We start from the raw sequence: 26,847 nt of genomic DNA on the forward strand, positions 1-26,847 counted from the left end.
CCTGCTCAATAATTGGTTGAGAATATATGTGTCTACTAACATTTTTATATATTTTTAATATTACCCGAGAAAAGCTACTTTGGAAATCAAAATGTGTTTCACTCAGCTGTAGGACATGGGCTTCATTGGCAGTACTAGCATGTATTGCACATTCCTAGTTGTCCTTGAGAAGGTGGTGCTGCAGTGCATATGCTGTAGATACACCCACAATGCTGTTGTGGAAGAGAATTCCAGGATTTTGAAGGGATAGCAATAAATATCCAAATCGGGATGATGAGTGAGGGGAATTTGTAGATGATGATGTGCCCATGTATCTGCTGCCATTGCCCTTCTAGCTGGAAGTGGTCGTGGGTTTGACAGGAGCTGTCTTTGGCAAATTTCAGCAGTGCATCTTATAGATTGTATACACTACTGTTAGTGAGCATCAGTGGTGGAATGGAAGAATATTTGTTGATATGGTTCCAATCAAATGGGTGGCACGGTGGCTCACAGTGCCAGGGACCCAGGTTCGATTCCCACCTCAGGCGACTGTCTGTGTGGAGTTTGCATGTTCTCCCAGTATCTGCGTGGGTTTGCTCCAGTTTCTTCCCACAATCCAAAGATGTGCAGGTCAAGTAAATTAGCCATGCTAAATTGTCTGTAGTGTTAGGTGCATTAGTCTGGTGTAAGTGTAGGTTAGGAGAATGGGTCTGGGTGGGTTGCTCTTTGGAGGGTAGGTATGGACTTATTGGGCCAAAGGGCCTGCTTCCCTACTGTAGGGAATCTAAGGCACTAATCAGGATGCTTTATTCTGGATGGTGTCAAGCTTCTTGAGTGTTATTGGAACTGCACCTATCCAGGCAACTGGGGGGTATTCAATCATAACCCCTGATTTGTACCTTGTGGATGGTAGACAGATCCTCTAACCTGCTCTTGTAGCCACTGCATTTATCCACTGCATTTATATGACTAGTCCAGTTGAGTTTCTGGTAAATGGTAACTCCCAGGATGTTGATAGTGGAGAATTCAGTGATTGTCAAGGGCCGGTAGTTAGATTGTCTTTTTATTGGAGTTAGTTATTCCCTGACATTTGTGTGGTGCAAATGCTACTTCACACTTTTCAGCCCAAGTCTGTATAAATTGCCAAGATCTTATGGCATTTGCACATGGTCTGCATCAGTACCTGAGGGGTTCAATATGATCGAGTGCGAACACTGTACAATAATCAGTGAACATCCTCACTTCTGGCCTTGATGAAGCAGCTAAAGATGTTTGGACCTATGACACTACCCTGAGGAACTTCTACAGAGATGTTCTGGAGCTTAGATGACTGACCTGGAATAACCACAACCATCTTCCAATGTAGAACTTTAAATTGATGTTAACATAAAACTGTTTGTGAAAGTCTCATTTTTCTGCTTGTACCTTAAAATTTCACATTTTACGAGAAAGGTGCTGCTCAGATCATCAGATATAATCTTCTCCATATACTTTCCAATGATCTTTTACATTGTAATTTGCTTTCAAATTAGGAAGTGTGTGGTATTTTCCTAGATAAAAACTGCTGGCACCTTGTGATTTTTGCCATGTCGACTATGCAGTTGGATTTGGATTGTTTGATAGTTTGCTGCCACCAATCTTCCTTTCACGTTGCTTTGTTTTGGGCCCACCCTTGATTAATGGCAGGGGATGTGCCTCCGTAGAGACACTGTTCTTAGATAAAGAGAAGGTTTATTGCAAGGTGACAGTAGTAGAGCTGGTATTGACACGAGGCCATAACTTACAGACCTAGAATAATAGGACGATTATGGGCTTGAAATGGATTCTTATTGACGTCCCTGATTGATGTTAAAATCTGACCACTTGGGATTTTTTTGTTTTGAATTCTTTTCTCCTCTTAGCTCTGATGGAGCCTAGCTAGGTCTTTTCCCTATGGTAGTGGAGTTCAAAATTAGAAGGTGTATTTTAAGGTAAGAGGTGAAAGATTTAAAAGGGACCTGAGGGGCAACTTCTTCCACAGAGAGTGGTTCATATGTGGAATAAACTGCCAGAGGAAATGGTAGTTGCAGATACAGTTGCAACATTTAAAGTACATTTGGATTGGAAATTAATTAGGAAAGGTTTAAAGTAATATGGGCCAAATACAGGCAAATGGGACTAGTTAAGTTTGGGAAACTTGGTCAGCATGGATGAGTTGGGCCAAAGGGTTTGTTTCTGCACTGCATGACTTCATGACTCATGGTGATTAGTTTCCAGAATCGATAGATTCGGGATCGGTTCCTGAGGATTGGAGAGTGGCTAATGTTATACCACTTTTTAAGAAAGGTGGGAGAGAGAAAGCAGGAAATTATAGACCAGTTAGTCTGACCTCAGTGGTGGGAAAGATGCTGGAGTCGATTATAAAGGATGAGATTATGGCACATCTGGATAGTAGTAACAGGATAGGACAGAGTCAGCATGGATTTATGAAGGGGAAATCATGCTTGACTAATCTTCTTGAATTTTTTGAGGATGTAACTCTGAAGATGGATGAGGGAGATCCAGTAGATGTAGTGTACTTGGACTTTCGGAAGGCTTTTGATAAAGTTCCTCATAGGAGGTTAGTGAGTAAACTTAGGGCGTATGGTATTGGGGGCAAAGTACTAGATTGGATTGAAAATTGGTTGGCTGATAGGAAACAAAGGGTAGTGATAAATGGCTCCATTTCGGAATGGCAGGCAGTGACCAGTGGGGTACCGCAGGGTTCCGTGCTGGGACCGCAGCTTTTTACAATGTATGTTAATGATATAGAAGATGGTATCAGCAATAACATTAGCAAATTTGCTGATGATACTAAGCTGGGTGGCAGGATGAAATGTGAGGAGGATGTTAGGAGATTACAGGGTGACCTGGACAGGTTAGGTGAGTGGACAGATGCATGGCGGATGCAGTTTAATGTGGATAAATGTATGGTTATCCACTTTTGTGGCAAGAACAGGAAGGCAGATTACTACCTCAATGGAATTAATTTAGGTAAAGGGGTAGTACAGAGAGATCTGGGTGTTCTTGTACACCAGTCAATGAAGGCAAGCATGCAGGTACAGCAGGTAGTGAAGAAGGCTAATAGCATGCTGGCCTTCATAACAAGAGGGATTGAGTATAGAAGCAAAGAGGCGCTTCTGCAGCTGTACAGGGCCCTGGTGAGACCACACCTGGAGTACTGTGTGCAGTTCTGGTCTCCAAATTTGAGGGAAGACATTCTGGTTATTGAGAGAGTGCAGCGTAGGTTCACGAGGTCAATTCCTGGAATGGAGGGATTACCTTACACTGAAAGTGGAGCGACTGGGCTTGTATACCCTTGAGTTTAGAAGACTGAGAGGGGATCTGATGGAGACATATAAGATTATGAAAGGACTGGACATCTGGCAGCAGGAAACATGTTTCCACTGATGGGTGAGTGCCGAACCAGAGGACACAGCTTAAAAATACACGGTAGACCATTTAGGACAGAGATGAGGAGAAATTTCTTCACCCAGAGAGTGGTGGCTGTGTGTAATGCTCTGCCCCAGAGGGCAGTGGAGGCCCAGTCTCTGGATTCATTTAAGAAAGAGTTGGATAGAGCTCTCAAAGATAGTGGAATCAAGGGTTATGGAGATAAGGCGGGAAGTGGATGCTGATTAGGAATGATCAGCCATGATCATATTGAATGGCAGTGCAGGCTCGAAGGGCTGAATGGCCTACTCCTGCACCTATTGTCTATTGTCTATTGACTCAGACTCTACCCATCCCAGATGATATTGAAATTTAAATTCAACAAATGAAACTTGGAATTTAAAGCAGGACTAATGGTGACCATGACATGATTTTGGTTTGCCATAAAACACTCATCTCATTCATTAATGTGCATTATGAAAGGAAAATGTGTCAAACTCATTCTCTGGCCCACATGTGAATCCAGATCCAGAGCAATGTGGTTGACTCTTATCGACTCATAACAATGGTTTAGCAAGCAAGTTACTTCTGGATAACCATTGCAAAACTTGATAAAAGGAATGAAACCTGGATGGACAAATCAGCACTGGAAATAACAATGTTGACCCCAGCCTGCAAAGTCATTCTTGTGAATTTTTGGGAGTTTATGACAATTGGGAGAATGGCACAAGTGCTCGCATACTTGACAGACAATGTCCAAGATACCACCTTCACCATCCCAAAGGTGGCAGCTCAGGGTAAAACCCAGGAAGGAGTTGCCCTAAGAGTCTCATACCAGAAGTCTCATGGCATGAGATCAAACATGGACGAATAAATCTCTTTTGACTACCACTTGAAGTTATCTGCCTTGTTAAATTTACTTACGGTCTATTCCGTAGTAAATAACTGATTTGTAACATTCTAATTCTGTTTCTTTGTCATGCTGTATATCAGTATTGCTTTCTGAATTTTCCAGCCTCTTCCTGGGTTTTCCTGCCTTTTTCTCAGTTTTGCCAAATAGTAGATATCACGTTTTTGATGTTTTTTCCATTTACTGCAGCCAAGATGAAGTTGTTTTATTCTGTAAAATGGACATACTCCCACCTTTCATTATCTAAAACACTAAGTGCCTTCTTCTATCAAGTTTTAAATAAAGTTCTCTGGCTGCATCCTTCTTAAATCTTCCCACCAAAATCGAATCTGAATCCTCTAAAGTCTTTAGTTTCTCTTCATTTTCCTGCTCCTGCATGATTCTTTCACTTGATCTCATTAAATTCACTCATTTTCAGTTTAAGTAAACTTGGAGGCCTTCTCTATTCTATAGCATTGGCCTGAATTTTTGTTTGGGTCCTTCCACTGTTCGTTGCAACTGCATCTTGTAGAGTTTATTGATAGCAGCAATACTCATTGTGAAAGATGATAACTCTGTTTTACACTCTGTTGTCTTCCTGTATTTGCACCATTTTTTCATTAAGTTACTCTCTTTTTCCTTTGGAATTTCTCTTATTTCCTTTTGCCTCCAATTTTGTTTTACTGAGTCTCCTTCTGTACACTCTTTGTTGTACAAAGTGTGGCTGGTTTACCTCCGTTTCCCTAGTCCACACTCCTACCTCAGCATTTTCTATCAGAAATGAGGATTAGCCTTTGAAGTGCTGAACATGCTTCTCTTAACTATTTCCATGGCTGCTGCTGTATCTCAGAATCTCTTTTTTCTGTTGCTAGCTATATTTCAGCTATGGACTAATTGTCTGTATCTTCTTAAAGTGGTAATTCCCTTAAATTGGTGAACTCACTCGCTTGAGACATTTTCTTTCCTTCTGGGCATTCTGGATTTTTTTTCTTTATTGTGGAGGTTAGGTCCACAATACTGCAAACATGTAGCATTTTCCCAGATGACTATTGCTGGCACTTTGTGATATTTGCTACTCCTGCCAGACTGTGGATCTGGGAAAGTGTTGTTTGAGGTAGTTTGTTGCCATTAGTGCTTCTTTCTCTTCACCTTGGGCCAATATAGTGATTCGTACTCGAGGATACATCACTGTAGAATACCTAAGGAAGAGGCACTGTTCTCAGATAACAAGAAGACGTATTTCATTAAGTACAACTACATTTGCTCAGATATAATTACTAGAACCTTAGCCAACCGGAACCAATATATTTGCTCAAGTATAGTTACTAAAACCTTCTGAAGCTGGTTCAGACACGTTTGCTCCCTCCAAAAGCTAGAGCAGAATTACCCATAGATTGTGACGTCAAAAGAATGGAGCCAATGTAATACAAATGTTAACCCCTTCAGAACTATTACCATATTAGAACCCAAACATAATGGTGCTATTTCGAGACCATCTACAGTCTGTGCACACAGAGCAAGCCATACTGCACCTCTTTAACTAATCAGATTGACAAGTTGTTAATAAGCATTGCAGAATCTGAAGGAGGAACTGTCAATCAGAATGGTGAAATTACTTTCAAACCAAACACAGAAAGCAAAACAAAGTGAGGGAAATAAAAATTGGATTAAGTTGGAGACTGAAAAAGAACAAGACGGTTTTGAAAATGTACTTGCGGTTTTTCATTTCTCCAACGACAACTCATACCTGACAGAATGGGACATCATGCCTTCAAGGAAACAGCAGAGGGCAGGCTGCGATTTTCTGTGACAAATTCAGTTTGTAACTGCCATAATACAGGTACCATACAGTACTCTGTGCAAGCAATGACAGTTGAATGATTTACAATTTTGCCATCAGAAGACATGCAGATCACTTTCATGTTAAACTAAGGTATATATCAAATCCATTGAAGTAGATTAGTTTGATTTTTAACTCATAAAGTAAATGTTTAATCAAATTATAATCAGGCTATGTTGCTGGGATTCTAATCTAGTAATCACATGATCTTATTAATTGGTTTCAGTGGTAAATTGGCAATCTTTCTAAAAGTAACCAGACCATTAAATGGCAACATTCCGATTTGGCAATTAAGACATTCAACAGAATTTGCTTGTGACAAGAAGTCCAGCACAATGGTATATCCTGTTTATCTTTCTGCTGAAGTAATGAATAATCAAGATTTATATTAACTTTGGATTTCTTATTATAACTACATGCTGAACAATTATCCTAGAAAGGGTTACTAAATTACAGATTAAATTTGCAGTGTGATACAATTTCTATATTCATGCAAATAACAAGTACTTCCCTTTGGATCCTGCAAAGATACAGACTCATAAAGGAGGTCTAGAAACAAATGATAAATTTCAGTCCCCAGTTGGAGCCAGTGTGATCGGAAAGTAACTCAAACAAAATAAACGTCTGAGACATTCTTCGAATGCGGCTAAATAATTGTGTTGAGACCAAAGCCCATTGTGAAGTTTTAATGTTGTACCTGTAGTCCATTGGATAGTGCACATTTTAATTGTGTGTTAAAGTGATGGGATCTTCTTATCTTCTGATAGCAACATCAACACCACCAGATCTTCCCGTAGGACTGTCTCAGATGATAATGTCAAACTCTCTTGACTGAGATTTAAGCAGCGTTAACATTGATGAACTTTAACTGTCCTTTTCACTTAACACTCGTTACTACAAGTTTTATCTCCAAAAAATTATGACAACATTAAAGAATTTGCTGCAAATGCTTTGCTGGCACCTCCCCTCCTTTGGGACCATGAATAATTATTCCATAAGTTTCCTCGGTAATTACTACTCTGAAAGAATTCTGTGGAATGTTTTGAACAGCTTATAAGATGTATGTGAAAAAGGATATTGTGAAACATTGATTTATGGTCAACTTGAAATATAATTGAGAAAGACCAATGCAAGAAAGGAGTACTGTTTAACACTGGCTAATAAATGATGTTTCACATAACTTTGTGGTTTAGGCAAGACATCACATCTCTGTTTCACAGTTTACTTGTGTAGCAGAGTGTTGGTGATTCATGTGGTTCCACCATTAACAAGTAATGTCTTCTCCAGGATTCAGGTTTCTGAGGTGTCTCTTGCCATGCTGGTTGAGTTTGGTGTGGTAATACTACCACTTATTTGCTTACTGCTATTTGAGATGGGTGTTGAGTCTCGATTGTGTTGGATAGGTAACTGGGGGGAGCTTCAATGCTACATCATTTCAAATGCTTTTATCCATTTAAAGGGTTACCTAAACTTTCAGAGAACATACACTTCAGAAATAGTTGATGGGTTTTCACTGGATGTAATGTAAAGTGTGAGTGAGTATGGATATGTGAGGCGGAGAGAGTGCTATTCCTCCATGGTGGATGAAGAGATGGTTGCCCTTAGCTAAGAAGCATGAGGCAGCCACATCTTGAGGGCTCAATCTTGAAAGAAAAATATAACAGGACATCAATCTCAAATGAAGACAGTGGTTTTGATGTATATTGTTAAGGTGATTGACAAGTGAGAGAAGTCAACTGCTCGTATCTGCTGCAAATTACAACGCATTGATAACCTGATTCAAAATCCTAGAAATCCCCTACTTTCTACAACAGTAACCTTGGTTCACCTACGACTCGTGGACAGCAGTGATTTGAATAGGTAATTTATCACCATCTTTTCAAGGCAAAGTATGGCTGTTTTATACATGTTAGTATCATTGACATTGAAAGAATGAACAAAAAACCCTGCAGATCACAGTAACAAAAGCAATTGCGCAGGACATTTTAGGCGAATAACAAGGAACATCAAAACATATTAATGGTTTTTGATCAAACTGGCTGCCTTTTGATCAAAAACAGCAAACTTGCTGAAAGGAATGGGCACTGATGCCACCAGAGCTCCACAGAGTGACATTGACCTCCTGAATGCCTCCAATGCATACACATAAGGGACCTTTCAAGTGTTGATTGGACATTCCTTCTTAATAGAAGTGATTGCTTGGTAAAAGCTGATCCATGAAGATCCATCACTGGGATTAGACTCACCTCGAACCTTACTTAGCGGAAGCAATTCAGAGGAAGATCCAGTAAAATGTTGCACAGCTTATTTTGCTTGTATTACCACCTTTTTGTTATGGAAACTTTCCCCAAATCTATGTGTAGTTTAGCCTCAGTCATAGTAACCACTATATTTCAATGCTGTTCATATTATATGAGGCACCAACAGAGGTTGGAGACGTGCAAACCTTTCCTTAATGGCAATTTATCAGAAATACTGCTCCTCATGTGTGCATTATTTCAACCAAGTATGTAGAAGTGAATTAATGCTTTATTTTCCTCATAAGCCTCAGAGTAAGAGTCTTTTAGTGCTATGATGACAGTAATAAATAAAAAGATTTTTTTCTCCTTTCTCGAGCATAGGTCAGTGTTTATTGCTCTGAAGCCAGATTACCACAGACAAGGAAGAGTCCAAACCTCACTTTGCCAACCTCATGACAATACTTGGCCAACTATAAAGTGTTAAAATTTCTTGCATCTCTGGGTGAAACCATGGTCTTGGTGTTGATTAATGCTGATTATGTATTTTTGTATTTGTAAGTTAATGGTTACACATCAGAATGACTTCCATCAGATCATATAAGGCTGGATTTGTTTCTAGCTTAAAGAGATGATTCTCAAGTGGCACAATAGTCAAGTTTGGGTTGTGTGAGAAAGTAAGTTATTTCATTTTTTTTCCTTTTGTTCCTCTCTGTGGAAACAGCTTGTATCATGTCTCTATCTGTGGGACTAAAGCAAGTGACACAACAGCACAATAACATTTTATTTTAATGTCTTCATGTTCATGGCAGCTTGAAAATCATTGCAGCCATGAAATCTGTACTCTAACTTGGCACAAATAATCGTCTTTCAAGGAGTGGCACACATATTCTTTGATCTGAAACTAATGGATTTTGGCTTCTTTGCTACTGCCTATTGCCCAACAGTTGAAGGTAAGACAAATCATTTTATTTTTGACTTATGACTGATTGGAACTCTTTTTGTCCCCTGGCTGGACCTCAGTAATTTATATGCCCAGAGACAGTTGTTTTTCTTGTGATTCAATAGAAGAAAATTGGCTTTTTCTTCTAAAAGATGGCATTTTGGACTGTGGAAACAGGTGAAAAGGAAATCCTGAAATGCATTAAGAATTTAGAGCTAACCTTGCTGAAGGTAAATATGAAATAAGAGGATATTAGCTATACATAAGCTGGAGCATTTGTATTCATCCTTCTACTGGATGCAGGGATCATGAAAAGCTGTTCATGTGTCACCCTTAGCTCAATGGCAATACTTTCACCTCTTGAGTCAGGAGGTCAGGTGTTCAAACCCCAGCCCAGACATTCAAACATATGACACTTGGCTGACACTACAGATGTTGTTAAGCCAAGGCCCTAATTGCTTTCTCATGGGTGTGTAAAAAATTCTCATAGCATACATCAAAGGAAGTGGAGGAGTCCCAGTGTTCTAGCCAATATTTATCCCTCAAGCAAAAATGACTGAAAACAAATTATATGGACACATATCTTGTTTTTGTTTGTGGAACCTTGGTGTATAACTGGAATCTTGGAACCCCAAAATAGTAACAACACAGGAGGAGGCCATTTGCCACATCATGTCTGCACTGGTTCTCTGAAAGAACACTTCATCTAATGCCAACTTTTCCCCATTGCTCTGCCTACTGCTTTGTTTCTTTTTGGCTTCTTTCAGTTGCCTGTACCAGTTTTGACAATTCTGAACACTTTTGTGCCTCTCTTTAGTAACTTTACAGCTTTTCAACACTACATCTCAACTCCAGTTCTGACACCATGTTTTGAGCTCTCTGACCTGTACCAGGATTTCATAAGCATTCTACACTACACAGAAAAGGCTTGTGTGTAAAGGTTCCTAATTTGTCACAGAAATAGGACCAGAAGTAGAACATGCATTGGAACAGGAGCAGGGGAGTGTTGTAATCTAGCATATGCCTCAATAAGAGTTTCTTGGAGAGGTTAGTCAGGGTCTTCTTTGGATATTAAATATGCTCCAGGAGCTTTGGAGTAAGTTAAGGAAAATAAATATCTTGTATTTGTTTAGCACTTGTAAGGCTTCATGAAGTTCCAAAACACTTTATCCTTAGTGAAGTGTATTTGAAGAGTCATAATGGCTGAATGTTGTGTGTCCAACAGTGTCGTCAAATTCTTTCTTTGCAAAGCAATAATGTACAAAAGGGCAACTTAGACATTGCTTGGGAAGTGACCCAAGTTGTCTTAGATATATAAATACATGACCATCACCTAGTGACTGCTGTAAGAGTCTAGGAACACAATCCATCATTGATATAATTTTGGTTTAATATTATCTATCTTACTACTAGTTTCTTCCCTTCACTTTCAAATCAAGAATCATTTCCCCCTCAATTGCCCATAATGGAACAAGACAACAAATTGGCTGTCTTTTGCCTTTTATTCCATAAAATTAATTGTAGAAAAGATTGGTGGGTTGTATGTCATAACAGTGATACTCTGAAATAATTGTGAAATGTCCTGCAAGTATTCTTCAGAGTTCATTGGAATCAAGCTAAGGTTTAGAAGATTGGATTAGAGAGAAGTGAGGGGTGAACTATGAAATAGCACTTGTAATCCTTGCTGCAACTGTTGGGAAAGTATTTCAGGGTTATAAATGATAATATAAGACAGCATCTTCAGAATATCAGACTGACATAGTGGTTTCAGTAGTTAGTACAGCTGCCTCACGGGACCTGGGTTCATTTCCAGCCTCCTGTGTCTATGTGGTTTTCACTCCCACAGTCCAAAGTTGTGTTGGTTAGGTGAATTGGCTCTGGTAAATTGTGCAGACTAGGTGAATTAGCCATGGGAAATTTAGGGTTATGGGGATACATTTGGTCTGAGTAGGAAGTTCTGTGGAGGGTCAGTGTGGACTCATTGGGCTGAGTGGCCTGCTTCCACACTATATGGATACTATGATCGCTAACCCGAAATAGTTTTAGCACTGGCAGGTTATGTTAAACTAATCTTTTGGATTTGTTTCAGGCAATGACAGACTGGTTAGATAAGGGAGAAAAAGAGCTATTGTCTATTGGGATTTCACAGGGGCATTTCACATTGTACCACGTAAAAAATATAACAAGTATGTCAAGCACATATCATGAATAGGCATGTGTTAATATGGAGAAAGTGAAGACTGCAAATGCTGAACGCCAGAGTTGATAGGTGTGGTGCTGGAAAAGCACAGCAGGTCAAGCGGCATCCGAGGAGCAGGAGATTTGATGTATGGGCATAAGCCCTTTATGTGTTAATAAGGACTGAAAATGGTCGGTTGGTAAACAGAATGGCAAGGACTGATTAGCTCTGTTGGTTGGATGGTTCCTTTGTAATGGGTTCAATTCCCATGTTGTCTGAGAGCTCACCTTCTCATCTGCACTCCTTGCCTGAGATGTGGTGACCCTCAGTCAGGCTCACTCAGAGTGGATTATGGCAACTTTGCCTTTACATAAATAGAGCAGCAATATATATAGGTAGTTGTTTGGAAGACAGAGTGTCACAAGGTTCAGAAAGAGGTCGGAATTGTGTTCAAAGTGTCCAACTTCTAGACAATTCCAAATTAGCAGAAATGACCAATAATAAAGTCTCACAAATTCAAAGGATTTTGATAAGTTTAATCAATGGGCAGAGAAATGAAAGGTGCCATTTTAATGCAAAGAAGGATGAGATTTTAAGACCTAATGGTGAGATTGTTGATTAGGATTATGTGATAAATAGAAATATATTTCAGGTATCACAAGAATAATAGCTTGAAACTTTAGTGGACAAACCACTAAAACAAACAGTACAATGTTCCCAGGCTGTGAGAAAGCAAATTGTTACAACACATAGAGAGGAGATGAGGTCTCTTAAGCATTTATTTGGCTGTAGTGTAACTACATCTAGAGGAATGTGTAATTTTTATCCTTCCACAGGACTGCACAATGAAGACAAAATACACAATGGATCCTAGAATTTGATTGAGTGAAGAATGAGGAAGAATTAACAACATTGGGTGGTATCGAACCTGGTCCTGATTGATATGATGTGGAGGAGCCGGTGTTGGACTGGGGTGGACAAAATTAAAAATCACACAACACCAGGTTATAGTCCAACAGGTTTATACCGATAGTGACATCAACTAGCCACAAAAAGACATGACCCCCTCTCACTAGTATCCTCACATACAGATAAAGAAGTACACCTCTTTGACTGGGACAACACATCCATCCTAGGTCAAGCCAAACAGAGACACGCACGAGAATTCCTAGAAGCATGGCATTTCAACCAGAACTCTGTCAACAAACACATTGACTTGGATCCCATTTGCCACCCCCAGAGAAAAAGAACAAAAAATTACATTACCATCAGAAATGACATCACCAACCCAAGGAAACTTAAACACATAAATAGAAAGTGGACCATGCAACCAGTGCTTCATCTAATGACTCACTGATGATGTTACCTAGTATCGTGATGGAACATCTGAAAATGAACCTTCCAGTTCAGCGAGCAAACCTACATCCATATCTCAGCTGTGGTGAGTAGTTTTAGCTACTGCAAGTCGAGGAATTGGGCTAGCATCGGATGAGAGGGGTAGTGGGTAGTTAATGGGACAATACTGCAAGAAAACTCACTTGGCCTCATAGACCAAAGCCATTCACAAAAGCTATGACAATGACACTTTGGTAAAATATGTATTTTGTGTAAAGTATGTATTACATGTATTTTGTCTGTTGAAAAGTGAAGGCTAATAGAGATATGGTAGAACTATTTGTGATTTTGCAAGATTTAGGCAAGTAGTATCCAAGAAAAGTTTTCTATTGTCTGCAGAGCAAGTACAAATTAAGTAGTAAATGCAGGAGTTTTTTACTCGAGTGGGGTTATGTGCAACAACTTACTGACACAGATAATGGACATTTACTGGGCCTTGAAAAGGAACTGGATTTTTCTTGTGCATCAGCATTATTCAAAATGACCTGGAAATGATGATGATGATGATGATGATGAATTGTTTATCATTGTCAATGGTTTACATTCAAATCATAAGGTTGTGGGTTCTCATATAGCTCTAATATCCAAGCTCTGTAAAGATTGTTTCCCAGAAACAAGACACTGGATGTCAGGTGAAGGAATGGGAGATCTTTCTTCCATTTCCTTTGGGTGCCCCTCAGACATGCCCCTCAGGTATGTCAGTTGAGTTGCTACATAATTTTAGATTGGTCTTTAGGCAGTCTTTGTATCATTAGAACTAATAACTACAATGGCATTTATCAAGAATCTGCTTAATATAGAACACCTTTTCGAACAGTCTAATATCAGGCATTCAGATTAAATGACAAGCTTGTATCAGCAGTACCTTTCCTATCATTGCTTGGCATTTTTACGAATGGCATTAATGTCCATAAACCTTACTGAATATTCATGATCCATCTCAGACTCCTTAGCACCCTTGTAGGATGGCCTATAATCATGTCATCTGTGCCAAATTGGAGGTGCTATAATCTGAGCCATAGGGTTCCAGTTCAAGTCTCACCAGAGCACTTGAGCATAAAAATTTAGGCTGACATTCTGACGCATTCCTGAAGGAGTGTTGCATTGTTGTAGTCGCTACCTTCCAAATGTGACATTAAGCAAAGACCACATCTGCTCTCTCAAAAGGACCTAAAAGATGCAATGAACTTAATTTGAAGAACAGGGGAGTTGTCTTTTGCATCCTGACAATATTTATCCCCCAACCAAATTCATGAAACAAATAATCTACTGTCACGTTGCTGGGCATGGGAATTTGCATAATAAAATTGATTGCCACATTTTCTACATAATAATAAGGACCACACTTCAGAATTATAATTTGGAGATGCCGGTGTTGGTCTGGGGTGTACAAAGTTAAAAATCACACAGAATTTATAGATGATGGTATTCTAACAGATGAAAGACTTAACAGACAATCAGTTTTTCAATGTATTATTTCAGTTATATCACACTGTATATTTTTGCTATAAATTCTGTATGTAACGATTGAGCCCTCCACTATCACCTGATGAAGGAGCGACGCTCTGAAAGCTAGTGTGCTTCCAATTAAACCTGTTGGACTATAACCTGATGTTGTGTGATTTTTAACTCAGAATTATAACATTGCAAAGCAGTCAGATACGTCTAGTGGTCATGAAAAGTACTGCAGAGATGCAGCTGCTTATATTTATGATGCAAACTTCCATATTATTTAACTTTCAACTTAGAAATGGATGTGAAATACATTAAAACAGGTAGAGTTTGAGTACAGCAGCTTGTCTAATTTTATCAGCTATTAACATATTAACAAAATTTGGTCACAAATTTGGAATTTGCATAATTCCATTCTGATTTCCATTCTTTTTCCTTCCCCATAAAAATTAAGACACGTTCTACCTGCTAGAAAGTTGATTGCAGTGCTAGGAATTTAAAACAAACCACAGGACTCCAACAAAACAGCAGTCTCAAGCTCACCATCTGCTCTAAGAACAGGAAACCATGGTGCAATGCACAAAATTCTTGCACACGTTTTTAGGCACATTTTAATCCTCTGGGCATGTTTGTTTCACCTGAACTCAAATGAACTATAGTTGGCCAATTTGAGCCCTTTCAAAGATTTGAAATGACTGAATTTGGATGACTTCAAGTCTGGAACATGATCCAGCACTCAATCCTAGTAGGTGGCTCGCTCATTTTGCAGTAATTAGGAGGCTCATTTTTCCCAGTGCTGTATGCACAGTGAAATATCAGATTGGTGCAGACACATACACCAGACCTTTTGTACCCATCCTGAATCCAAATAAGGACATCAATCCCATTCTGACTGACAGAGGAGTAAAAAAATACATTGTCTCACTCTGTGGTTCTCAGTGAATTAACAAAAGAGGGTCTCCCAGACAGTTTTAAGATTGAGCTGAGCCAAAGGTCTAACATGATGGGACATGCCAAGCCAAGAGCTCAATTTGTGCCAACAAATGTTCCAAGAAGGTTGTATGACATTCAGGAAAAGATATCTTTGTATTTGCAATGTTCTGCCAAAAGTTTCAAGTATAGGGAGATCAGCAGAACCAAACTAAGCATTTCTTTTGGCAAAAATGAATGATGTTTCCTTAAGGTTTAATTGTTCTGAATGTACGTATCCTATTCAATTTTAGATGAACATTTAAGTGTTTGAAACAGAGAGAGTAAATATGTATGATGAACAAATATGTTAAAAGAGGAGAATAACTTTCAAAATTTTAGAATTTTGCTGTCAAAGAAAGAGAACGAATTGCAATTGCAGCATATGTCAAATAAAGCCTACAGGTAAGATAGAAACTGGTTTTTACAAGTGTAAAGACTGTATTTTTTTTATTTTTCTGTATTTTTGATTGTGGACTGAAAATGTGGAAAGGACTATTTTAAAAACCAAGGATTGAGTAAAGGTTACTGGACTTTATAAAAGCAGGGTTACTGACACTCGTTATAAGTGCTGCTTACATTGCTGTCTGTTAAAGTTGGAGGGTGGGAGGAAGAGTGTTATTACAGATGAGCGTGAGCCAAGGGATATGCATGAAGGGTCATTCAGTTGGCAACAGCGAACTGTGGCAACACATGGAGTGATGAAAAAGGCCTCCTGATTGCAAGCAACTATGTAATTGGCTCCCTAGGTATCTGAATAGGTTGTGAGTGTAAAGAAGATATCCAGAAGCTTTCAGACCTCCAGAAACGGCAAGGCTGTCTATTTCTCTACAATCAAAATACCTAAAGTCTGAAGAACACTTGTTTATCTTCCCTCATGAGTTGCTGTAAATGGTTGTTTTTAACCAGTAAGTCAGTGATTTTATAAATTGTGAACCATTCAACTTTTGCCTCCTGCAAACAAGTGAAATTATCTGGAGAAGCAAGATTGAGGAGCAGCAAATCCTGACAAACCAAAAGGGTCATCTCAATGAACCCTGTGGGCTGAACTCATCGAACTCTATTTTCAATTTTTCCCTCCATCCATAACACCAGGTTTTTTTTCCAATCTCTTTGTGTCTGTGAATGTTTATGTAGCAGGAGGTTTGCACATAGGATCCACAATGAGCTGGTAGTTGTAGAGGGATGTTTTTCTGACCGGAGATCTGTGACCAGTGGTGTTCCGTAGTGAACAGTTCGAGGACCTCTCTTTTTGTGATGCATTTGGATGGCTTGAATGAAAATATGTGTGGTCTGACTGGTGGGTTTCTGGACAACTCAAAGATTGAGAGCACTGTGGATAGTGAGGAAGGTTGTCAAAAGATACAAAAAGAAGTAGATCGGTTAGAAAGTTGGGGGGAGAAACGATGGGTAGAGTTTGATCTGGTTGGGTGTGGGGTGAAGCACTTTGGGTGGTCAAATGCAATATGGCAGGACCCTTGGGAGGGATCTTGGGATGCATGTTCATGTTTCAACATGGGCAACAACGGTGGGTGGGATGGCAGGGAGCGCTGTATGCTGCATGCTTGTCTTCATCGTTTGGGACATTGAATATAGATATTAGTAAGTCATATTGAAGCTGTATAAAGCTTTAGTTGGGCCATATATGGAATATTGGGTGTAGTTCTGGTCACCATACACGGGAAGGGCTTGGAAGCTTTGGAAAGGATAAAAAGAGCTTTATTAGGATGTTGCATGTATATGCATTTATCGGTTATAAGGAGAGTTGGACAAAATTGGATTGTTTTCACAAGAGTGTCGAAGCTGAGGGGCAACCTGGTAGAAGTCTATAAAGTTATGAAAGGCATAGATAGGTTGAATAGTTGGAGTAATGTTTCTCAGGGTGTAAACGTCAAATAATAGAGGTATAGGTTTAAAGCGAGAGGGGGAAAGTTTAAAAGAGATGTGTGAGGCAATATTTTTTAGACAGTGAGTGTTAGGTACCTGGAACACACTGCAAGAGGAGATGGTAAAAGCAGATATAAAAGCAAAATTTAAGAGATATTTAGACAGACACATGAACAGACTGGGAATAGAGAAATATGGACAAGTGCAGGCAGTGAGATTAGTTTAGAGTGGCATCATGGTTGATACACTCATGGTGGTCCCTGTGCTGTACCGTTCTGTCTTCCATGTTCTCTGTTCTATGTTTAAAAGAAAGGTAAATTGGGGAACATTGCATACTTGGATAAAGTCTTGAACTTCATGGCAACTCTGAGAGTGGTGTAGTTTCATTTCCAGTGTACCAACCCCAGTGCAGCATGACAAAGCAAACGCACAAAAAGTGGAAAATGGTTGAGAATGTATAAAGAAATTAGGGAAACGTAAAGATAGATCTTATCTTATCAAGGAGGGAACGAGGTGGGATCAGATTGTTCTGAACTTGGCCAAACTGTCTTGAGCCCAATCATGAAATTTTGCATGGATAAGGAAGCTGCAAGGGGAACTTGTTAAGTTGGTCGAATTGGGAAAAAACCTGGTAACCAGAATTTGATGTAGATAAATATGAGGTTTAAAAAAGAAGTTTTTGGAAGTAACATTCAGAAGTAAATTAGACATTTGAAGATCTAAGGAATAAAGGTCTATATGGTTTGCGTGTGCAAATGGAATCACTACACAAGTGGTACTCCTCATCTAGATAATAATCATCATAAAAGACCAAATGGCCACTTGCTAACATGTAATGTCTCTGTGAGGAATGGTGAGCAACCTGCTTCTTGCCACTGTGACAGAAAAGGACACCAAGACTCAGATTTTTCACCATCAGCCTGAATATTTTCTCAAGTCAAGTAGTTGGTACTGTGCATCAGGATCAATTTTTCGAATAACATAGTCGCATGAATGAGCCATGATCACACTGAAGGTGCTGAAAATGTGTTGCTGGAAAAGCACAGCAGGTCAGGCAGCATCCAAGGAACAGGAGATTCGACGTTTCGGGCATAAGCCCTTCTTCAGGAAGATTCCTGAAGAAGGGCTTATGCCTGAAACGTCGAATCTCCTGTTCCTTGGATGCTGCCTGACCTGCTGCGCTTTTCCAGCAACACATTTTCAGCTCTGATCTCCAGCATCTGCAGACCTCACTTTCTCCTCACACTGAAGGTGGGCAAGCTCGAACTGTTAAATGGTCTATTCCTGTTCTAATAATTTCATTGATAGAAAGACAACTATGATGATAGTTTAGACATAATCAGTTCTTACCCATTGAATGTGTGAGTCATGCAAATTCCCCACAAAGGTCTACAATTTAATCAGTTTTCCACCTTGAATTACCTTGCCATTGCTTGCATGGTGATAAAAAAGAGACTAAGGCTCCTGTTCCAGTTTATGCTCAGAATTCCAAGCTGCAAGTATATATTGTGGACATTGGTTGTGAACTGGATAGAACTCAATTTGGAGGTGCTGATGTTGGATGGGGGTGGACAAAGTTAAAAAAATTACACAACACCAGGTGAGAGTCCAACAGATTTATTTGAAATCATTAGCTTTCCAAGTGCTGTTTCTTGGTTGTGGAACAGAATCATAAGACACAGACTTTACAGCAGCAGCATTGTAGTATCATGGAATGTAATATTTTAAAAAATTATCTGAAGTCTTGTATCTTTTAGAATGACCAAATTAGTTTCGATTCCTGCATATGTAAGATGGAAGTCATCTGTGATAACCACGTTGTGATTGAATAGTTTTCTGATACTGTCAAGACTCAAACGTAATTAAGATAATACCAGGGGTAGGTACCTGAGTGAAGACAGCATCGTAAATCTTACCAGGAAGGTGTCAACACACTTGGGGTAGGGAAAGAAGCATAGAAGAAAACATGGATAGGAAATTACTCAAAGCAAAAATGTCATGACTATCACCTGAACTACAATTGCCCCTTCCCTGTAAAATTATTTTATGAATGGCAGTCTTTGCAGATTAATAGGTTTAATAAAGACAATTCCATCAGTCAATGCTTCTAACTCATAAATAAAATTAATTTAAATTACACTAATAAAAAGATTATACGAGATAAAACTGAATAGGAGGATAACTCCCCTCTGGCTCAGTTACATAGAAAATATTAGTTCTTAAAGCATTGTACAGTACAATGAGCATTCTTCACCTGGCAATTTCTGTTTCGTTTTAATTCATTCATGGGATATGGACATCATTGGCCAGGTCGGCATTTGTTACCCATCCATAATTGTTAAGAATGAGTCAGTCATATGGTTGCAGGTCTGTTGTCACGTGTAGGCCAGATCACTCAGAGCAATAGTTTCCTTCACTAAAGGACATTAATTAACCAGATTTTTGTTGAACTCAAATTCCAGCGTCTGTGATGGTGGGATTCAAACCTCAGGTCCCAAGAACATTACCTGGGTCCCTGGATTAGTAGTCTAGCAATTATACCACTAGATCATTGTATAAATTAAAGTTAGAAGTAGATGTGTGAAATTTTGACATATAACACTTCAAAATAGATAATGAGTCAAAGGGAGCAGCAGTGAATGAGTGGATAAGTGGATGAGTAGATGTGGTTGTGATTGAGAGGTATAGGTGAGTAAGGTGGGTATAAGGGTGAAATTTATCGTGAGTAAATGGCTATGGGTGAGTAGATACCTAGATGATGTGGAAAGTGGACGTGATGGTAGTAGATGAGATAGTCAATACATTGGGAAAACAGTCAAATGGTCACAAAGGTTGTTAGGTCATGTTCAGATGTTTGTTCAGGATTCAGGGTGTGGTTGGTTGCTGGATAGCCTCAGTCACATGGTGGGAGTGTCAGTCACTAGGTCAGGAAAGTAATCAGGATGAGCCGCAAGGATAATTGGATGATGGAGTGGTTGTAATTGGGGGACATACATTTATAGTTGAGAGGCGAGAGGATGCCTATCTTGAAGAAGTTCTCCTCCTCTCTTTACAAAGTAAGCCTCTTCCAAAGGTAGTCAGACAATGCAGAGGGTGAGGAAAGATGGCCAGGGTTTAGTTGAGACCTGGGTCAATGGGGTGATAAGCTTTGTAATTACCCAGATGTTAGGCTATGTTTTAATATTTATTGTGTAACTATAGGGACAAGCACTGCAGAATTTTCCAAAGTCTCTGATTGTACTGCAGAGTTAGAGACATTTGTGGAAGTTTCCAGAAGAAGGAAAATTACTCATTGGAAGTTGAAACTTCAGGAGGTCTGGCAGCAAAAGTAGAGAAAGAAATAGAGTTTTTGAGTTCAAATTCTCTTCTTCTCCAGCATCCACAGTACTTTGTGTTTCAATAGATTAAGAGAACTGCTAAAATGCTTGCAGATGGAGTATAACATGGGAAAATGCAATGCTGTCTAATTTGGCAGAAAGAATAGAAAAGCAGAATATCATTTAAGTGGGGAGAAAATTGTAGAATGCTGCAATACACAAGGATGTGGCTGTCCTGACATATGAAACACAAAAAGTCAGCGCATTATCAAGAAGATCAAATGCAATGTTGGTCTTTATTGCAAAGGGGTAGAGTATAAAGGTAGCGAAGTCTTACTATAATTGTACAGGGCATTGGTAATGCCACAACACGAATAGTGTGCACAGTTTGGATCTCTTTAATGAATGTTATATATATATGCATCAGAAGCAGTTCAGAGAAATTTCACCAGGTTGATTCCTGTAAAGAAGTAGTGTCTTATGAATAAAGTTTGACGTACAAGCGTAATTTCCTGATTGGTAAGATGTAATAAGTGGTATGTCACAGGGGTCTCAACATTCTACCATTTATATAAATGACTTGATGAAAGGACCAAAGCTTTAGTGTTAAATTTACTGATTATAAGCCACAGTTTGTTGGGAATGTTGGCAGTAGATAGATAGATTTTTGATCAACAAGAAGTTGAAAAGCTATTAGGGTTAGGTGAAAATGTGAAGTAATCGGAGCACTCATGATTTTGACTTACAAAGAAGTGTCAAGGAACTGAGTAGCCTATTCTCACTCCTATTTCATATGTCTGTATCTTTGAAACATAAGGTTCTGAGACTGTCTGAAAGGATAAATGGTGAGAGGATATTTCCTCTCATGTTGAGCTAATGGACAGCATTTAAAACTAATGGGTCTCTCATTTAAGGCAGAGGTGTAAAAGAATTTATTCAATCAAAGCTTCTTTAGTGTTTGAATTTTCTTTCCCAGAGAGTAGTGGAGGTTGGAATATATTCAAGGTTGAGTTTGACAGATTTTCAAATGTCAAAGGAATAAAAGATTACAGGGGACGAACAGAAAAGTGGAGTTAAGTCTACAATTAGACAAGCAATGATTTTAATGAATGGCAGAGCAGAACTGATGGGCAGAAAGATCTCCACCTATCCCTGTTTCTCATGCACTTATGATGTTAGGTATATGCCACTTAGAAGTGTTTTGGACAAGTACTCAGTACAAGCCTTTTGGATACAAAAACTTGCAAGTAGCTTTTCAGTATTAAATGTTGTACAAATTTGTTTTTGGTCCAAAAATATTAGATTCAGAATTATTGTTGTTGCAAATAAAGACACCATATACTTGCAGTCATCTTGTTCTAACTAACAGTTTAGCCATTGGTTATACTGGGATGGCACAGTTTCAAGGTTACTTTTACAGGGTCATATTTGTGGTCAGTGTTTCCTTTATGCAATCATTTTGAAATGAAATTAAATTATGTAAAGTTTAATGATAAAAGATAGTCTTGAAACAGGAAACTGTAGGTTGTGAGAACTCAATTTGAAAAACAATGACCTTACATCGTAAAAGTCACATGTAAGCATTTTTATGAAAGGGAGGAACAGCTTTACTGCAATTAAAGAAATTCAAGCTGTTCCCAGTTGTTTCAAAGTTATTGTGGGTTGCTTAACTTTTTTGACTGTGCCAATTTCAAAAGTGAATTAAGGCATTTGTGGCAGAAATGTCAATACAAATTCAAATGGTCTTCTCTTGACTGTATTCAAAATCATGAAAGTGACCAATAAATATATAATACAACTTCATGGGGTCATGACTTTCCTGAGAATGTTGAAGCTTTTGTATCACTCATTCAATATGTGAGAAATGGCCTAAATATCTAGAGATGAGTGATGTACCAAACTCTACAGGTTCATACCGTGTCCTGGTCAAAATCTTCCTCTCCCATAAGCCAGTTAACTGGGCTTTTTGTTTGCAATACATCTTGTGGGACCTCACTGTATATAAATGGCTGCAAACTCCCAATGGCTTACCAGAAAACTTGCCATTTCAACATAATTTGTTCTATGAGAGCACTGTGAGAAGGATGCATTCAGACACCGTGGGTTGAATTGTAAAGTGCAGGATCTTGTGGGTTTGGCAATATCAGAGTAGTTGACAGCGCATCAGGAAACTGGCTCCAATTCACCAGCTTCTATATTTAATTCCATTGAATTAGGTTTAGTGTGAGCAACCTCCACAGGAGGGGTGGTTTGTCAACTTCAATCGGCTTAATTGCAGCAACGTTTGCACTTTAATTATGGCTTTGAGGATTTTCACGGCTTCTTGGACCTCACCAACTCAAATAAGGCAGGAACATAGTGAGCTTTTGAGAGGGATGGAGACATGACAAGGAAATGTGTGTTAAATGCTGACCCCACACAGTTTCCACATTTCACAGTACTTATGCTGAGAGGTTCCTTCAACAACTTTGACAGCCTTTACATTTGATCTCTATGGTGCCCACTGCAGATGAGGATCAAGATGACCCACAGTTGCATCAGCACCAACAGGTGGAGGAGCAACAACAGCTTACTCCTCACAGACCTGCAGCTCCATTGGATGTGTAGGATGAGAAGAACAGACCAGCACCCAGGAGACCAATCCCATTATATCGGCCGGCCAGGCAAAGGATTAGTTCTCTCACCATGTTGGAACACCAGGAGGCTCAGAACCTTGGATCAGATGGTGTAACAACTCCTGCTGTCAAACTTGACCTAAACTAAAAACAAAGTACTAGATAAGCTGGAGATTTGAAATACCATCAGGAAAGTTGTGGAGAAACTCAGTGGATCAGGTAGCATCTGAGGAGAGAGAAACATAGAACTAATGTTTTGAGTTCAATGTGACTCTGCTTTGGAACTGAAGAGGAATCATATTGGAATAAAGGCATGGAAATCTGAAAAAAAACATAGAGAATGCTGGAGAAACGCAACAGGCCTGGCAGTAACTGTAGCGATTGAAATGCTTAATGTTTTCATACCAATAATCACATTTGATTGGAAACATTAATTCTGTTTCTCTCTCCACAGATGTTGCATGACTTGCTGGGTTTTACCAGCATTTTCTGCTTTCTATGCCAAACTTTATCTATTCTGTTATCATTGTTGTCAGTCTTAGTTGGTTTATGTCCTTGGTTTGGACTGATAGAGACTGCAGGAGGCTAACATGCTGGTAAGCTTGACCTTTTATTGAATATTATCATCCAACTCCTTACAGGACAAAATTTAGCCCAAGATTTCACAAAGTACAATCTCTCAGTTGTCTCCATTGTCATGTGATCTTACATCACTGATGCTGGAGACTGTCTCCTGGTCACATATTTAACATTGACCCTTGACACGACACTTGTGACTAGCCCACTGCTCTGCATCTTTTTTGTCTCTGGATTCTTCCATGCCTGTACAGGAGGCATTTTCAGGATTTCCCAGTCAGCAGCCCACAACTTTTCCAAGATGGTGGCGGAATAGGATGCTTCAGCCAGAGCTGGTCCACTCCATTCACTTTTTGTTCTTTGCTTTTCTCTTTTGCATTTTTGTTTCTTCTTTCTTCTTTCTTTTCTCTTCTCCCTATCTCAGTGCAGACCCAGCAAGACATCCTCTTGGCCTAGTGTGGTGGTCTCTCAGCCATGTGTGGTGGACTCCTAGCCGGGTATGGTGGTCTCTTGGCCTAGTGTGATGGTCTCTCGGCCGGGTGTGGTGGTCTCTCGGTCTAATGTGGTGGTCTCTCAGCCTGGTGTGGTGGTCTCTCGGCCTGGTGTGGTGGTCTCTCGGTCTAATGTGATGGTCTCTCGGTCTAATGTGGTGGTCTCTCGGTCTAATGTGGTGGTCTCTCGGCCTGGTGTGGTGGTCTCTTGGCCTGGTGTGGTGGTCTCTCGGTCTAATGTGGTGGTCTCTCGGCCGGGTGTGGTGGTCTCTCGGCCGGGTGTGGTGGTCTCTCGGCCGGGTGCGGTGGTCTGTCAGCCTGGTGTGGTGGTGTCTCATCCTGGTGTGGTGGCCTCTCTGTAGTGATTCCAGAGCAGTCTCCCTGCACAAGAACCTTAAGGTGAAGCCCGATGCAGTCTGCAGTCAAGCCCCAGCACAGACTGGAGGCTAGGTGCCAGCATGGATTGGGTTGGAAGAACTGTAGTTCTGAAGTTTTAATTTCTCTATTTTCTAATTTATTCCTATAATCTGCAATGCTGGACTTTTTAATTTCTTTATTTTTCTAATTATTTTCCCTAAGAACTTATATTGTAGAATCTGTACCTAGGTACCTTTGTATCTAAGATGGTGCCATAAGTGATGATTTGTTAACTTTTCACTCTGCTCATTCGAGTATAAGACAATAAAGTTAATTCCCAAAGACAGTAAACAGATGACGAAAGGTTTGTTTGCTATGGCAGGAGTTAAGAATACATATTTATATTTAAGCATCATGAGGAAGTGAAATATGGAACTGTTTAGACATATGAACCCCTCTTTGTAGCTGTTATAAATTATTCCCACTTTAATCATTGTCATAGTGTATGATTTCTGCACCTTCTACTTTAAACAATGACTGTTGCTTTTATTGCATCCCTCAGAAAGGATCTCCCATCTTTTCCACAGTCTGAATAAAGTCTCCCAAACTTTCTTTTCTCTCCAGACTGGATCTGTTTAGATTTTTAATGTGCACAATATTATCACTTTAATTACTGACTTTGCCATGTCCCTGGGTTTGCAACACTAGATTAATATTTCTTTCATGGCCTTTAATTTTTTTTTAAACCATGACTCACGGTACCCGTTTCCTAGGGCTGCAATCTTAATCTGAACTATCGATAACTTTTTAACTCCTTGCTTTTCCAGCATGGAATACTGCACTGTTTTTAAGGTTTTCCTTGACCTAGCAGAGATTTTAAGCTTTATTCACAGAGCCTCTGAAGTCTGAACTGTTGGATTTTAACTCAGTACCACACCCACAAACACCACCATTGTCTGATCTAGCCTGTACCTGCTCTGGAGTTACTAATTCTCCAGGGAGTTGTTAACTCTCTTGTGGCAGCACATCTGCTACCAGACCTGAAATGCTATCATTTATTGGAGTGGGTGAGGATTGCCATGAGAATTTCTTCTTTTAGGTTCTTAAGTCTTCAGTTGTTCCCTGGTACTGACGGTGAGCACGAGCAGTCGACTTAAAGCTGAGCCTGGAGATCTCACCACCACTTACTATGTAGAACGAGCAGCCAAATCAAATCTGCCCCAATGTCTACCATGTTGGATGGGCATATCATCACACTGTGCTGGGTGAAGTGTTGTCATGACAACAGTTGCTGTTGCCATTCTCTTCATGTGTAGATAATTACAAGGCATGTGGAAAACCACTGTCTGATCCAACTCGAACAGTCTCTGCAGATGTTGTTCCACATCAACCTGTTCAGAGGTGTGTAGACATACCTCTGGAATGGGAAGGACTTGAACTTAAGTCTCCTAGCTCAGAGATAGAGGCACTAGCACTGTACTACAAGAACTCCAAAGAGGCTGTATCTAATTCATTGATGTGATAGGCATTGTTATAGAGATTCTGAAGAGGACTACTTGTTAAGCCTCATTCCTTCAAGATCTTAAGCTGTCCTGCCCACTAGTTCATATGACATCATCGTGCTTTTGGCACTTCTCAGCTTTAACCCTTTCAGACCCAGAGACAACAGAGACAACTTTAAAATTTGTGAGGAAATTTCGTGAGGGAATCCAGCCGTGAGGAATCCAACCAATGAAGGCTGGATAATAAAATGAAAGACATATGACAACTAGGTGTGCCCTTGAGCAAGCCTAAAGATACACTCCAGGTGTCTGAACAGCTGTGGTATGATGCATCTTGCACAACATAGCACAGTAGCAAGGTTTGAACCTGTAGGAAGAATAGTGTGTACAGCATATAACCTCAAATAATCCCAAAGAAGAGGAAGAGGTAGAAGGATGTGATGAGGGAGTGTTGCAACAGGACACATTGCTACCCTAGATTCCCTTACCATTGTGAGTTTACTTACATCCCAGCAGTCTACCTATCAACCAATTCGCAACCTATACGCAAAAGCCACTGTTACGTGGCACAGAAATTAAGCACTAAATTAACATTCTACCATTGTGTATCAAACCCAAGTAAAGATCATTCTTCTTTAATGCAATGGTTGTGTTCTTGTGCAACCCCGTGTTATAGAAAAATTCCGCTTTACAAACAGCGCTCAAAGTGTTGGTAATGTAATTGCGTTACAGCCAATACACATTTTAAAAGTTTGAGCTTTACAAACAGTGCCCTTGATTCATCAATTGCATTTCAGTGAATTTGTGT

This window comes from Hemiscyllium ocellatum, chromosome 34 (genome assembly GCF_020745735.1).
Source record: "Hemiscyllium ocellatum isolate sHemOce1 chromosome 34, sHemOce1.pat.X.cur, whole genome shotgun sequence".
Lineage (NCBI taxonomy): Eukaryota > Metazoa > Chordata > Chondrichthyes > Orectolobiformes > Hemiscylliidae > Hemiscyllium > Hemiscyllium ocellatum.